Source organism: Ipomoea nil, unplaced genomic scaffold (assembly GCF_001879475.1).
Source record: "Ipomoea nil cultivar Tokyo-kokei standard unplaced genomic scaffold, Asagao_1.1 scaffold0672, whole genome shotgun sequence".
NCBI lineage: Eukaryota > Viridiplantae > Streptophyta > Magnoliopsida > Solanales > Convolvulaceae > Ipomoea > Ipomoea nil.
In genome coordinates this window covers 1,199,512-1,215,480 of record NW_017617100.1, presented here as the reverse complement: position 1 = coordinate 1,215,480, position 15,969 = coordinate 1,199,512, and positions in this window count along the sequence as shown.

Sequence of the window (15,969 nt, the reverse complement as noted above, 5' to 3'; positions counted from 1 at the left end):
ACCAACATTGTTGGCAAAATTACCAACAACATTAGCCAAACCACCATCACCCTTGTATTACTTGGTGATCTTGGCCGGGAAAATTGAGAGTCAACCAAGGAAACTAATGAAGCAAAGTTTTCTATGGCTCACTTGGAGAGCTGTTTCCTAATTTACTTTCTGGTGGAAGAATGCCCAAAGCTTTGCACCTGCTATTAGTAATGATGTTTGGCTATTTTGTTCGGAGGGGAATAAAAACCAAGCGTTGCTATGACAAGAAACAAAGTTGCTTCTTCGATTTATTCCGGCAAGCTAAGGTTAGCTTACAATTTTTTATATTTGATGCGAAGTTTTTAATCCTTGCATGTGTATAAAGAAAGTTGAGATCATTTACCAACACAAGCAATGAGGTTGTTTGTGACGTGCATATGCTTTGCTTAATTATTTCTGCGCATCATTAACATAGTGATTAGTAGGCACAACATTCGTGAGCCTAACACTAGCACTAGTCCTGTTTTAAATAATGACCTTAATTCGAATGATAATGGTGTGTCTGCTGTGAATAATTTGAATATGCTTCTCTTGCTGGCAATCTATTATTTGCTATAGGCCATTTTTGATGATGAGGTTTTTCTTAAATCTTAATCGGAATTTGCATAAATGCATGTAATTTTTGCCTAGAAATGAAGCACTTATTATATGATCGTCCTTGAAGGATCGTCTTGATCAACAAGTGATTATAGCCAAAACTCTAAACATAGCATTGCCGAAGGCAACAAGTCAAATTGATAGTGTCTAATTTTTAATATAATTTTACCCAGAAGGTAAATCAAGAGCACTAATTTTATCAATCACACGTTATCTTGCCTCAAGCCCTTTATTATAGAAATTTGATCTAAAAGGATTTATAGACCCTAAGTCAATCCCGGAAGGATATTTGGTGTACGCGGGTCTCATTGTTATCTATGATGGTCGTATTGTACTCCAATAGTAGTACATGACAAAATTATGCTAAGTATTCGGTCATTGGGCTATTTTTTTAATAAGGTCTGGAAGACCCTGAATGTGGATTGATCTTTAAAGTGACTAATGACTTATGAATGAAGTTTGCAACTTCTATTTTTAATGCTAGATGCTACTCTCCGAAAGTCAAAATTGACTCGCATCATGTTGGTTTGCTTGAAGCAAACAACTTGTGAATATTTTTTTACACACGGTAATCACTGCCTGAAAATTCTGACCGGCGCAGTTTGAAAATTAAATTCGTGAAAAATACGTCTTGAACTCCTTTTGGCATGAAATTTTTTCTGGAGAACCTAGACTCGTGGTATTTGATGTCTGTAAAAAGATTTTGTTAAAAATATGCTTTGGTGATTCCAGAAAAAAAATTAAAGTTTTGGCATTGTGCTGTCAATTATTTTTCTGCCTAGAGCAATGTTGGGAAATTTTTTAGAAAAAATACTTCTAGACCTTGGATTGGCATGAAAATTTCCGTGTACGTTCTAGACTTGCTGAACTACATACCTGCAAAATTTTGCGTCAAAATGTATTACCGTTTTTCCCAGAAAATTATGCAATTCAGGTCAAAATTCTGAAAATTTTCTGCCGTTTTCAGCTTGTATATCTTGCTATTTTGTGATGTTTTCATGCTTGTATGAAAATATGAGATAAAATGAGAGCTTTCTTGGAAAAGTACTGTTTTTGACTCCCCAAAATAGGAATGAATGGGCCCGGCAGCAAACATGTGCTCATTATTCTTCGGCGAACGGTACTTCTCTCATTTTTCTAATTTATGAATTAATAAGAATATCTCTTGTCATGTCATGCCTTGTGTGTACCAAATATGATGTGCACGACTAAATTGAGTTTCTGGTGTCCAAGACATAATGGACAATTATATCACATGTTATTGCATGCTTCTCTTTAATTGACAACTTTTAGCATATAATCTCTTGATTAGGCTCATATAAGAGCTTTTGTTATTTCTTGTTGGCAATTAATTATTTGCTATAGGCCATAGCTATTGAGATTCATCACCCAACTTATAAGTGTGGCAATATCATGAATTCTCAATATGGTTAGGTTGCACCTGTCGTTGCTAAACCTTAACTTGCATGTGATAACAATTAAAGGCTATGACATGTTTACAGTGCTAGTTTCTGCTATAGAAACTCTTTGACATGAGATTTGGGCATATGATATTTAAATGTATAGCCCTCATTGTTTTGTATATTTATTTGCCCAGAAGGTAGATTAAGGATTTTAATTCTCTAAGTCACCCTTTTAGGACGAAACGTGACAATGAATTCTTAACAAAAATGGTCCACCTATCCCATCAATCCCTGAAGGATTGCTATGACGTTATTATGAGTCAAGTTCTTTTTACCCAAGTCTAACTCAAAGCATATCACAAATCAATCCCTCAAGGATTGCTATACCCTTTTTTTTTTCACCTAGTACATGGTTTCAGAAGTAACATTTCCCTATCTGCGTTATTATTTTTTTTTTTTGCGCAGTCTATTTTATATCACCACCACAACGTACCTCTAAAAGGGCTATCAAAGAAACCCCCGTCTATTGATTAAAGACCGAAAGCCCATGATAGGGGATCAATACATATAATTGGGTACGTTGACTGCATTCCTAATGAAGATTGTTTCTCGGCATTAGGGGGAGATAATATACTACTCCGTAGCTTTTTAGAATGCCAAGAAATTTCATAAGAATAAAAAAATCTTCATTATTTAAATCAATGTACTAGTTAGACTGAACTGGAAGTTCAAAAGATAATCTATTTGCGATTTTAGCAAATAATCTGCCAAATACATTTATTGATCATAATGATCATAAAAGAAGTGACTAGGTCCTATATCCTTGGACCAAACATATCTATCGATACTCCTTGACACTAGAAGTGTAGGAGATCTATCGGTGAAAGAGATATGGATCATAATACTAGATCTAGTAAAGAAATATTGTCACTCTTGAAATAGCGATGTCCTGCAGACGTTCGTCCAGATGACGAAAAACCCTGGTAAGATTTATGGGTGCACCAAACAAACGTAATACTAGGGATGCGGAACGACCAGATCAAAATATCTTTGGGAAATGTTTAGAATCTGGTTGTTTTAGAAATTGCCATTACTTTTAAAAATATGGGAGTTTACAAAAAGGTTATAGTTGTCGACAACACAATTGCCATTACAAATTGCTCGTTATATGATAATCTGGATCCAGAGTTAGGCACCAGAAGTGCCATGACTATTTAATATATAAAGGAGCAATTAAGGCATAGCTCGACTCGCTAAAATGAATAAATTCTCTTTATAACAATACACCATTTGAGCGTTAACCCTGAAGGTTACAAATGGGTGTGTGCATGAAAGAGAAGTAAGAATAACAAGGTGATATGATATGCAGCGAGTTTGTAGCCTATGGGTTCACGTAGAGACCCTTAATTGATTTTAATCAAATATACTCTCCCACGGTAAATGGCATTAAGTTCCGCTACATAATACAATTGGCAGAATAATAAATTTAGATATGCAGTTAAATTTATCTTGAGAAATCCCTGATGGATTCATAATTCTCGAAATGAGGATTTTTAAGTATTATTATGTGTCATTATTTACTCTTTAAAGGGTTGCGAATGGAGTTAATATCCTCATTGAAGGAATAATATGTACCATTGTGTGCTCGATAAAGGGTTGATAATGAACTTATTTATTATTTATTATCTCAGTCAAGATTGATGGTGTAAATATCAATGAAACATATAAAGAGTTTGAAATATATGTAAAACTTGAATATTTTTATCTACAGGGGGAGACGGGAAGTACATTTACTCGAATCAATCCGGAAGATTGAACATAAAATCCTGAAGATTAAGTCATAAAAGACTAACAGTTGCGCAATATTTGCAACACAACAGGAAATACATTTACTTGAATCAATCTGGAAGATTGAACGTAAAATTTTGAAGATTAAGTCATAAAAGACTAACAGTTGCGCACTATTTGCAACGCATAAAAACATAAATATCATGTACTCTTTTCCTCACTAGTTTTCTCCCATTGGGTTTTCTAGTGTGGTTTTTAACGAGGTATGAGTATGATATAATAATGACAATGAGGAAAAGTTGCAAAATAATTGCTTAAATGGAGAAACCCCAAAATCCTGAAGATTATGCAGTTTGCGCCCTGAAGGCTTATGGTTGTACTTTTTTTCCCTTAACTAAGTTTTTCCCACAGGGTTTTCTTAAGTTAAGGTTTTAAATGAGGCGACCAATACAATATATGTTTTTACATATATCATGTACTCTTTTCTTCAACTAGGTTTTTCCCACGTGGTTTTCCTAGTGAAGTTTTTAATGAGGCATGAATATATTTTCTATTGTACTCTTTTCTTGTCTAGGTTTTTCCCACAGGGTTTTCCTAGCAAGTTTTTGACGAGACAAGATCGTTGTCAAATAATGTCCAAGGGGGAGTGTTATAAATATATCATAAGTGGACATTATTTCTATAACGGATGTAACGGTCATTATTAATACCATCATTATGGCTTTTGTATTATATATGTATTGTCATATATATTGTATGCTGTATAGAGGAAACAAATGAATAAAAGAGATCCTGACCTTTCCTCTCCCCACTCTGCCTTTTTCTGTTTAACAGATTGAAAAATTTAGAACTCCCAATTTTATTTTGTTTGTGTGTCAAAGACCAAAAGGAAAATCAAGAAATAAGTTCAAGAGAATTTTCGAAGAAACATTATTCATATAGCTAGAATAAATTCGAAGGAAATAATTTTCGAAGAAGAAATAATTACACGCAAAGTTAAAGAAAATTCGAAGATAGGAAGAAGAAGAAGAAGACGTAAATTGGAGAAGATGATGACATTGCAGGAAGATACCAAGAAGATCAAGAAATTATGAAAGAAAAGAAGTACATCACAAAGAATATTTTATTAATCAATAATTTGTATAGGGGAAGTGGTTGGAAGTTTGATATTATTACTCGAAGGTCTAAAGTTCAAATTTCATCCTTTACATTTTACATAGTAAATTTTAAAACGTATGGATGAGATGAAGTAAATTCAGTAAGGGAAGAAATTCGAAAATGAAATTGGTATGGGATGAAGTATGAATGAGATGAAGTAAATTCACTAATAGCACGTTTGATTCACGGAATGAATTTTGAAGTAATAGGAATGCTATTCCATAAAGAATGAAATATGCAAGGAATAGAATAGAAATTGTATTCTATTGTTTGGTTCGCGGAAGGAATAAACTTTAGAAATTATATTACAGTGTTTGGTTGATTTAAGGAATAGAAATGAAATATGTTTTAAAAGACATAAATACCCTTATAAAAATATGTGAAGGTGGCGATGGTGGCGGCGACAGCGGTGGTGGTGATGGTGGTGGTGGCGGTGGTGGTGGTGCTGGGGTGGTGGTGGTGGCAGTGGTGGGGGGTGGTGGTGGTGGCGGCGGTGGTGGCGACGATGGCGATGGTGGTGGTGGTGGTGGCGGCGGCGGCGGCAGTGAAATTTAATTGGGGGTAAATAGGAAATAGAAACTTTAGGCTATTCCCGAGAACTCAGGAATAGCCTAATACCAGGGGTGAGCAAAATATCGGTTAACTGCCCGATAACCGCTAAATGAACCGACCGAAAAAAATCGGTTATTGATCGGTTACGGTTATTAATCTTAAAAAAAATTTTGATTTTTCAATTATTTTGCAGTTATTAGACCCGGTTATCGGTCGGTGAATAAGTGCGAATACCCCTCTCTCAGACGGTTATCTAACAAAAATATAGACGGAGGACCAAAAATGTCCTCGCCACAATAACTCTGTCCATAAAATGATAAATTTTTTTATAAAGGACTAAAATTGTCCAAGCCACTATAAGTCTAGGACCAAAAATGTCTTTTACTCCTTGTAAATATGTCTGCAAGTGGATTATTTGTAGAGATAAAATTAACTTGAATGTCTCAAGAAGCAACTTTATCTCGAATAAAGTGATAATCAATTTCCACGTGTTTGGTATGAGCATGAAAGATGAGATTTACACACATATAAGTAGCACCAAGATTATCACACCATAATTTTGGAAAAAATACTTGACACTTTAATCTCATGCAGCAAGGAGACTATCCGTGTAACTTCGTCACAGACATCTGCTAGAGCTTTGTATTCTGCCTCAGTAGAAGATCTAGCAATAGTTCTTTGTTTCTTACAAACCCAAGAGACAAGGTTGGATCCAAGAAACACAGCAAAACCAGTCGTGGACTTACGGTCCTCAGGACATCCAGCCCAGTCAGAATCAAAGAATGCATGGAGTTCTCTTAATGCTGACTTTCTTATGCGCAAGCGAAAGTTAACTGTTCCCTTAACATACCTCAAAACTAGTTTTAGGTGTTCCCAATGTGATACTGTAGGAGCATGCATATGTTGACACAATTGATTGACTGCGAATGATAGATTTGGGCATGTGATAGTTAGATACTGTAGTGCTCCTGCCAGACTTCTGTACTGCGTATGATCCTCATATAAATATGCACTGAAGGGGATAGATTTCGAAACAGAGATAGGAGTAGATAATGCTTTACATTCTGCCATTCCAGCATGTTTCAAAATATCATTCATATATCTCTGTTGCGAAAGTAAAATACCATCATCATATTTAATTGTTTCAATCCCAAGAAAGAAATCAGGTTCACCCAAGATCCCTAAGCTTAAATGCAGCAGATAATTCTCTTATCAAACGAATCACAAGATCCTGATCACTTCCCATCACAAGTATATCATCAACATAATACACATAAGCAGAGTCCTGTGAGTAGTAAAATGAGACACATCCGTTTTTGATGCTTGAAATCCAATCGAGAGTAAACATATGTAAACGATTAAACCAAGCTCTAGAAGTCTGGTTTAAGCCATACAAAGAACGTTTAAGTAAGCAAACATGATTGGGATATTGAGCATCAATATAACCAGGTGACTGCTTCATATAAACAGTTTTAGACAGATTTCCATTTAGGAAAGCATGAGTTGACCATTTGAAACTGTTCGAGACATTCTCTGAGCAAAAGGGGTTCTAGGTATACATTCCAAGATAGATTTTCCCTAAAAGCCTAAACAAAAGGTGCATAGCAAAAAAAGTATATTGTAGCACTTAAAGGCATGCCGAGGGCTAGAAAATCTGACACAAAAGTGACCTTTCAAAGTATCCATTGGCCAATACCCAAATGATAATGGACGTTTGAAATTTATCTTCCTCCCATTTCAAATAGCCCTATAAATATCTTCAATCAAAACTGAAGAAGGTATTGGTCTATTAAGTGAAAATTGTTAAGCATTCATAGCTTTCAAGTTCTTTGTTTACGTGACTAGTGAGAAACAAAGAAAAAGCTATAATTCAAAATCTAGCTTAGACTTTGGCTAATGAACAATGAAGATTTAAGTGTCATGTCTACAACAAGTTGGTGGATAAAATTTTTTTTATTTCCAACCAACTTCTCTACTTGTGTTAAGTAGAAAGAGGCAGAGTAACATGTGCTGCTTGTGAAAAACCTAGACACTTAATGTCGGCTTGGTGGTCAAGGCTTAAGTAGCCTTCTATTGTACTAGTTGTGATAGTGCAATCCTCCTTGGAGTTTAAGGGAAAGAGTGGACGTAGGCTGTGTTTATGCCGAACCACTTCAAAAATCTCTCCCTATCGTTTACTTTACCACATTACCTTCAAGTCTTAAAACAACCAAACCTAAAATTTGTATAAGACAAAAATTGTGCTTAAATCTTAAAAAGAGTTTCCGTATTCCCGCTGCAAACTCACTTTGCAATAAAGTGTTTTTACTTAAGTTCATCTTAAGTAAAGACTAACTGAATAGTAAAGAAAATTTAAAAGTCTATACAAGTCTATTTACCCCCTCCCATCCCCCATCTCATAGAATTATAACCCAGCCCTTCTGGAGCAATAAAAATGTTGTGGTTCCAAAAATCGCAAACTGACTGGATTTGGGATGGGGACCATAACGCCAATTTCTATCATAGGTCAACTGTGATCTGCAGAAACCAAGGAAGGTGTTGCCTACTGAAAATTAATGGTGAGTAGATTTTCGATCCTAGACTTTTAGAGGAGCACATTGCTAATTTTCTCATTTGCCTTTTATTCCAGGGATGGGTGCTTGGAAAATACTAGTATTAGAGAGAGTGCATGTAACCAGATGCCTCTAGGGTAGACAACTAGTTTGGCGAGATAAACAAGCATGGAGGAAGTCCATTTTTGGCATGAAAAGGTTTTGCAGCCCACGACCAGACGACATTCAAGTGACCTTTTATTAATCTTTCTAGGACCAGGTGGATCATACTATGACTAGGATCGTTAACGTGACAATCACTGTCGGCAAGGTCCCAACCCAATTTTAGGAATTTTTTATTACGCTTATCCCCAAAAAATACACTCTTGAGTCAGATAGCAACTTTCGACTGATCACATTCCTCAATGTCTACAAAATCATCTCCAAAGTCCATGCCAATAGATTACATCCCATTATGCACAAATTGATCAGGTAGCACCAAAACAACTTTCTCCCTTGGTGCTCTACGTTAGACAATATCATTCTCACCTAGGAAATTATTTATAACATGCACCAAAAAAGAGGGCGGAAAAGGACCGTGATCATCAAGCTCAATCTTCAAAAGGCATATGACAGTCTAGACTAGGGTTTCCGGGGGGGGGGGGGGGGGGGGGGGGGGAGTAAGTTGCCCCTTTCTCACAGGGTCATGGGTTTAGGCTAGGAGATCCCATTACCCACCATTTATTTATTTTTGCCGTTGAAAGGCTCTCATTGAACATTTAGAGAGAGGTGCAGCTTAAGCATTGGAGGCTGATCACCGTTTCCAGTAAGGGAATCAGCTTGTCTTACCCTTTTTGGTTAAGCCACGGAGAACTAGATTATCGTCATCATGGATTGTGTGGCCAGATTCTCAAAGGCATCAAGTTTGATTATTAACCTGGCTAAATCCCAGATTTTTTGTTCTCCTAATATTAACATGTCTAACCGAGTCATTGAGGAGGTGGTTAGGATCTCAGTCACAGGCAGCTTGGGAAAATACCTAGGAGCGCCCATCCTTCAAAATTGAGTTTCCAAAGGGAGATTCTATTACATTCTTGAAAATATAAGGATGAATATGACACCCCGTATTTAATATTCTACAATTGTTATTCCTAAATAAATCCTTACGGGATTTAGTCTTTCAAACTAGCCCAACTCTTCTTAAGTAATTAAATTCCTATCTCATATGAATTTTATCTAAGGCCCAATTCCTTATGAATTATTATTTTCCACCCAATTTCCTAAGACTACAATTCATTTGGACCTTAGCTTTAATTCCACTTATATTATAAGTATGTCTTCTAGCCCAACTTATTTAATATTAGGCCAAACTTGTCATAAGAATGATATAGCCCATTTACACCATATAATACCTATTCCTACAACTATAGTCTTAACCTATAATCTTATTTTACTTATCACTATCTTCTATATTTTCTACTTACTTTACTTATTTAAACATAACTTATTTGTTTACACTTTAAAGTTAAACATTATTTACATTATCAAAATTAAGAATTAAACTTTATAATGTTTTAGATTTTGATTGAACTCAATATATTATTAATTCAAATATTTTTAATTATGTTACATCGTAATACAAGTTCGGTCCATATATCGGATATTGAAATCTCACATGTATTAGAATTCAAAGTAAAAGTTATATATTCATATACATGTCATTCAAATGAATATATCCAAAAAATATTTTAAATATTAGCTTAAAAAATATTAACATTATCTAAACTAAATTTTAGGTGAAAATTAAAAAATTAGAAAACAAAAAACAGAGAACAGTTTTCTATTAGTGAACAAGTTTTCTAAACAGAAAACAGAGAATGAAAACTGAAAAATTAGAAAACTGAAAATAGAGAATAGTTTTCTGTTAGTAAACAGACCCTTAATGTTTATGTTTGTGGACATATAGAACAAATATTATGAGTATAACAGTACACACAATGAATATTATTAAACATGATGCGTTCATAGTATACTGTCTATGTACATTAAGCTTTATTTTTATACATATATAGAATGAATATTATGAACATAGTATATATGAATGAAAATGCATATAATGTATATTTAGATTTGTGTTTATGGACACTAAGGTTTGATTTATGAATATATAGAACAAATATTATGAACATAATCTATGATAATGTTATTAAACATGATGTACTAATTGACATTTGATAGAAAACGATGTCATTTTGGACCAGGATTCACTATGGAAGGTGACCCTGGTCCACCATGGGAGCAACACACATGACCTGCATTTACTAAAGAAATATATTATCTTGGAAACTTTAAACAATACACATAACCTGCACTTACTAATATTACATTATATTTAGTGTAGTAGTTTAGTATATGCAAATTCTAATATTTTTGGACAGCCAAATACATTATTTGTTGTGCTGATTACATTTAATTAAATAATATAATTATTTAATATATATTACTATCCGTGTATCGCACGGGTGCTATACATAGTACAATTTATAACAATGAATAATTTAAAAAGTTAAATTTCACCAATTTAATTAATGTTATCCGTACTCAAAAGAAAAAATGTTATCAATAAATATTGAATCCAATCACTGCGATCTGCATCTCAACTACTTAAAGTTTGTTAGATAATTATCAGAATTTACAATTGTGGTACTATTGCATCCACATCATTTTGCACTGGAATGAACAAATTATGATGTTGTAAATGTAAAAAAATTATGTGAGCAATTACTGTTTAGGAGTCAGGGAAGACCAATAAGTAAGCTGTATTTAATTATTCAAGCCCCAAAGCCCCAAAGCCCCAACTGTGTAGACGAAATAAATTATATTTGTAACGGACTTTGACTTGAAAACCTTGCAGAAAGAATGTGGAATTATGTGGGTAGAAAATAGTGTGTTAGATTATAGATGAAATTGCAAGCAAATTGCATATTCAGTACCACACTATTGTGATATTGCTACATGTAATCTCTTCTTTTTCATTTTTTAATTTACCTCATTATATTCTTGATTTTCATTTCTTTTTCAGAATTAAACATTTATTTAATTTATGTAATTCTACCCTTTAATAAAGAGATTTAACATATAATGTTATTATTGAATAAAAAAGAGTTTATGAGAGAGGGATGAAAATTACATGTTGGAGCAAGAGTATTTTGAGTGATGAAATTATATACTAACCTTCTTTTTTAAATATAGAATGATAAAAATTTAAATGTAGGATTAATTGTGACAAGGAAATAAAATCAATGATATAAGAAAGTAAAATTAAAAGAGTAGGACTAAAGTAGCCCTTGTATTAGAAATGTAGTCCATTATTGCAATATAATCTAGCTTGGAGAGCCAAGTCAAATTTTCTTTTTATCTTTTCAATGTTTTTTGTAAATATAAATAGTAATTGGTCATGATTTCAAATGTTGCAATGCTTTTAACAATTATACATTGCCGATTTACTCTAACTTTTAGCAATCTTATGTTGGAAATTTATATAGTAATGGAGATTAATGTTTCAGATGAACTATCATGAAAGCTTAAATAATATTTGGAGTTGTGGAGTTGTAAATATTATTTTAGTTTGGTAGAAAGTTAATTAAAATACTGGGAGAAATTTATATAGCTATATGCTTGTGATATAAAGCTATATGCTTGTGATATATAGCTATATGCTTGGAATATATAGCTATATGCTTGAGTTTTATATATATCTATATGCTTGAGATATATAGCTATATGCTTGTGATATATAGCTATATGCTTGAGATATATAGCTAATATGCTTGAGAGTATTAATGCATGTTTGAATATTTTCATGCGTAAGGTGTTGGGGAATTTTGAAGCTATATGCTTCAAAACTACACTTAACGTGCTTGAAATATGCTCTTCTATTTTGTGAAGCTATATGCTTCAAAGTTACACTTAACATGCTTGGTATATGTATCTGTATGCTTGAGATTATTGAACTACATATATGTATATTATTTATATTTATCCTTTGCATGTTTCCATGCGTAAGGAATATATAAATATATATATATATATATATATATATATATATATATATATATATATATATATATATATATATATATATATATATATATATATATATGTATATAATTTTGCATACAGTTACTAACTCAATATATATTTAATTATTTCTCTAGTGACAGATATATTATTCAAGATATATCTTGTGGAAGTTGAAGTTTTAAACTTCTGTAACTTCCATGTAACCTCTCCTAACCATCAAAATATTTTATATAAATATGTTGGAGAGAAATCTGAAAGAGATAGAAAAAAAAAGTTAACAGATGCATTTTACAAGCAATTATTTTGCAGGAAACCAAGATACTTCACAGGCTTACATCTCTACAGGGAATTCTCAAACAAAGCAACTTGAGAATTTCATTCATCTTCTTGTATCCCATAAGATTAAATGATCCAGTTTTTGTTCCCTATTGTATTCTGTATTATTGTTGTATCGCAAATGTATTACAGAATACAAGCCTTTTTTTCCAACAATCTATAAGCTTTAAAGTTTATAAACCTGTGATCATTGGTCTTGCCTTGAAAGTTTTGAAGGCAAGATGTCAGGCATGGAAGAATAAGTTCTCATCACGATAATATTTTCGGAATGAGATTTCGAATTTGTTGATAAGAGGATGACAGAAATCACTTTTGGGTTTGTCATTGTTTATTGTAGAAGATTTCTGTGTAGATGTTTGCATGGTGTTCATGGCATGCTATGTACATGTTGTACATGTGGTTTGAATATATGCTATGAAGTTTCATTTCTGTTTTCACTCAAAATCATGGGCATATCAAATTATGCCAAGATGATTAGAGAGATGTGAAAATGATTTTATATAAATAAATAATTTTATTAGCCATGATTTATTTGGAATGAGAAGAGATGTTCTCTCCACGGTAGGGTGAGTGGTTTTAGCGATTCAAAGGCCGGAAGAGATGGATTATTGAGGCAGATACAAGTTACGGGATGTGATCCGTTCAGTACTTTTTAGTTGTCTTGGCCTCGACAGGATTGTAAGTGTTATTTTACTTACTGGTTTAGTTCTGGATTATGTCTAGAAGATTTGCATGAGACTTTTTTGAGTTTTGCAAAGCCTGTTAAATACAAGGATATGTTTATGCATGTGTATAAGTATTTTATATTGATACTTTGTCTCGGTTGCATGCATAGTATACAAGATACATATTTAATATGTTGGATCTTGATGTGCTATAAATCTGCCAAATTTGAATTAATTTGGTGTTATCAATTTGTTGTTTTCTTATGCATGGTTACAATGTTTAATGATTGTAAGTTGGAATTAATTTCAATGTCATGCATGAAATTATTGATTATTTTAGCACACAGATAATTTTATCCTTGTGAAAGTGTGAAATATTATGTTATATATATTTCTGATTAAGGCAGGAAGCCTTTGAAATATTTGTTATATTTCTGATAAAGGCAGAAAGCCCAGGAAATATTCGGTTATATTTCTTATAAAGGCATACAGAAACTTTTATGCATGAAGTATGGATAATTAAATTCATAAAAATTTTATGAATGTATTTAACACACAGTTTCTCATATTGAGAATGTGTTAAAATTTTGAAAGCCAACAAGTTTACTAGTTTATCTAGTATGGCTGGCAATTAGTAGTGAAAAGAAAGTTTAAATTTAAATCATGGATAATGATTTAAGATGTCATGATTCTTCAGTTTAGAAGAAACATAAAAAGTTAAAAGCTTAAAATCAAAATGGTTTATTCTCCAAAGTTGATGTTCTCTGAATGGAGGAGGTTTATTCTCCAAAGTTGATGATGACTCAAATGGAGAAGGTTGAATTTTTATTTTAAGGAGTCCCCACTGCTAATAAGTTCAACATGATGATTGAAATTCTTGGTTATAGAATTTGAAAGAAATAAATATTTATTGACTAGGAACCTATAAAGGGGGTTCCGGTATAATCAATTAAATATTTTATTTCACCAGTTCACTAATAGAATATTAAAATTCTATCTATCATCATGTTCAGTTGGCTAAGTGGATGAGATTAAAAGAAATTTTGATATACTTGAATAAAACCATTAATTATGGTTTAGTATATTTAATAGAAATTTCTATCCTGGAAAGATATTCTAATGCCAGTTGAATGTCTAATCATGAAACTTGTTCCTCAATTAGTAGATGAATATTTCTGCTTGGAGAAGGTGTTGTTTTATGGGTTTCTAAGAGCAAAGTTGTCTTTTCAACTATGGCATCTGAATTTCAATTCGTATGTTGGTTTTGACATGCAAGAAGTTGATTGGCTGAGGAATTTAATTATTTAGATTTCGGTTTGGCCAAAATTGATGTCACCAGTTTAGTATATTATGACAGCGCTACTACACTGGCCATATCATATAAACAAGTGTTTATAATGACAAGTGAAGGCACATGGGCTTAAGACTTAGCTATGTGGGAAATCCTAGGTAATAGTGTTGTAGCACTGGACTTTGTACGGTCCCGGTTTTAACGGATCCATTTGCAAGAGTCCTTGCAAGGGACATGGTACATCGGAAGGGATACGGAAAGCCTAAATTAAATTGCAAGTGAAAGAAAGCTCAACTCAAGTCTAAGTTATTACGTTAGACCTTGAGTTCAATGTAGATGAGTACTTTATTTTGTGATTTGCCAGCATCAAAAGTTTAATTAAAATTGTATAAAAAAAAAGGTGATGCTTGGTTCTGCACTGTTGTAGGGATGAGTTTTTACTCTTAACTGATCTTTTGAAAAAATGCAAGATGCAGTGCATGAGATAAACGATTAGCCTCTGTGAGCATGAAGTGCGGCCGCTTCAAACAAGTTTGGGCTTTACTTGGTATGTGCTCATTAATGGATACGGACACATGGCCATAATAGTGTCAAGTTACAGTGAGTTGTAATGACTGTAAAACTTGTGTGTGTTATATCTACGTTTCGTCAAAGTGACTGCGTGATTCAAGGTTCGTCCATCACTGCAATCCGAATTAATGTAACGCATATAATACTATGTGAAAGTTCAATCTCTAAGACACTTTCATTTATGCCTGAGTTTTGGATTTATCTTGGTAAAGTATTAATCTTTACTATATAAATGCAGGAGGAATGTTGGAAATTTATATAGTAATGGAGATTAATGTTTCAGATGAACTACCATGAAAGCTTAAATAATATTTGGAGTTGTGGAGTTGTAAATATTATTTTAGTTTGGTAGAAAGTTAATTAAAATACTGGGAGAAATTTATATAGCTATATGCTTGTGATATAAAGTTATATGCTTGTGATATATAGCTATATGTTTGGAATATATAGCTATATGCTTGAGTTTTATATATATCTATATTCTTGAGATATATAGCTATATGCTTGTGATATATAGCTATATGCTTGAGATATATAGCTAATATGCTTGAGAGTATTAATGCATGTTTGGATATTTTCATGCGTAAGGTGTTGGGGAATTTTGAAGCTATATGCTTCAAAACTACACTTAACGTGCTTGAAATATGCTCTTCTATTTTGTGAAACTATATGCTTCAAAGTTACACTTAACATGCTTGGTATATTTAGCTGTATGCTTGAGATTATTGAACTACATATATGCATATTATTTATATTTATCCTTTGCATGTTTCCATGCGTAAGGAATATATAAATATATATATATGTATATAATTTTGCATACAGTTACTAACTCAATATATATTTAATTATTTCTCCAGTGACAGATATATTATTCAAGATATATCTTGTGGAAGTTGAAGTTTTAAACTTTTGTAACTGCCATGTAACCTCTCCTAACCATCAAAATATTTTATATAAATATG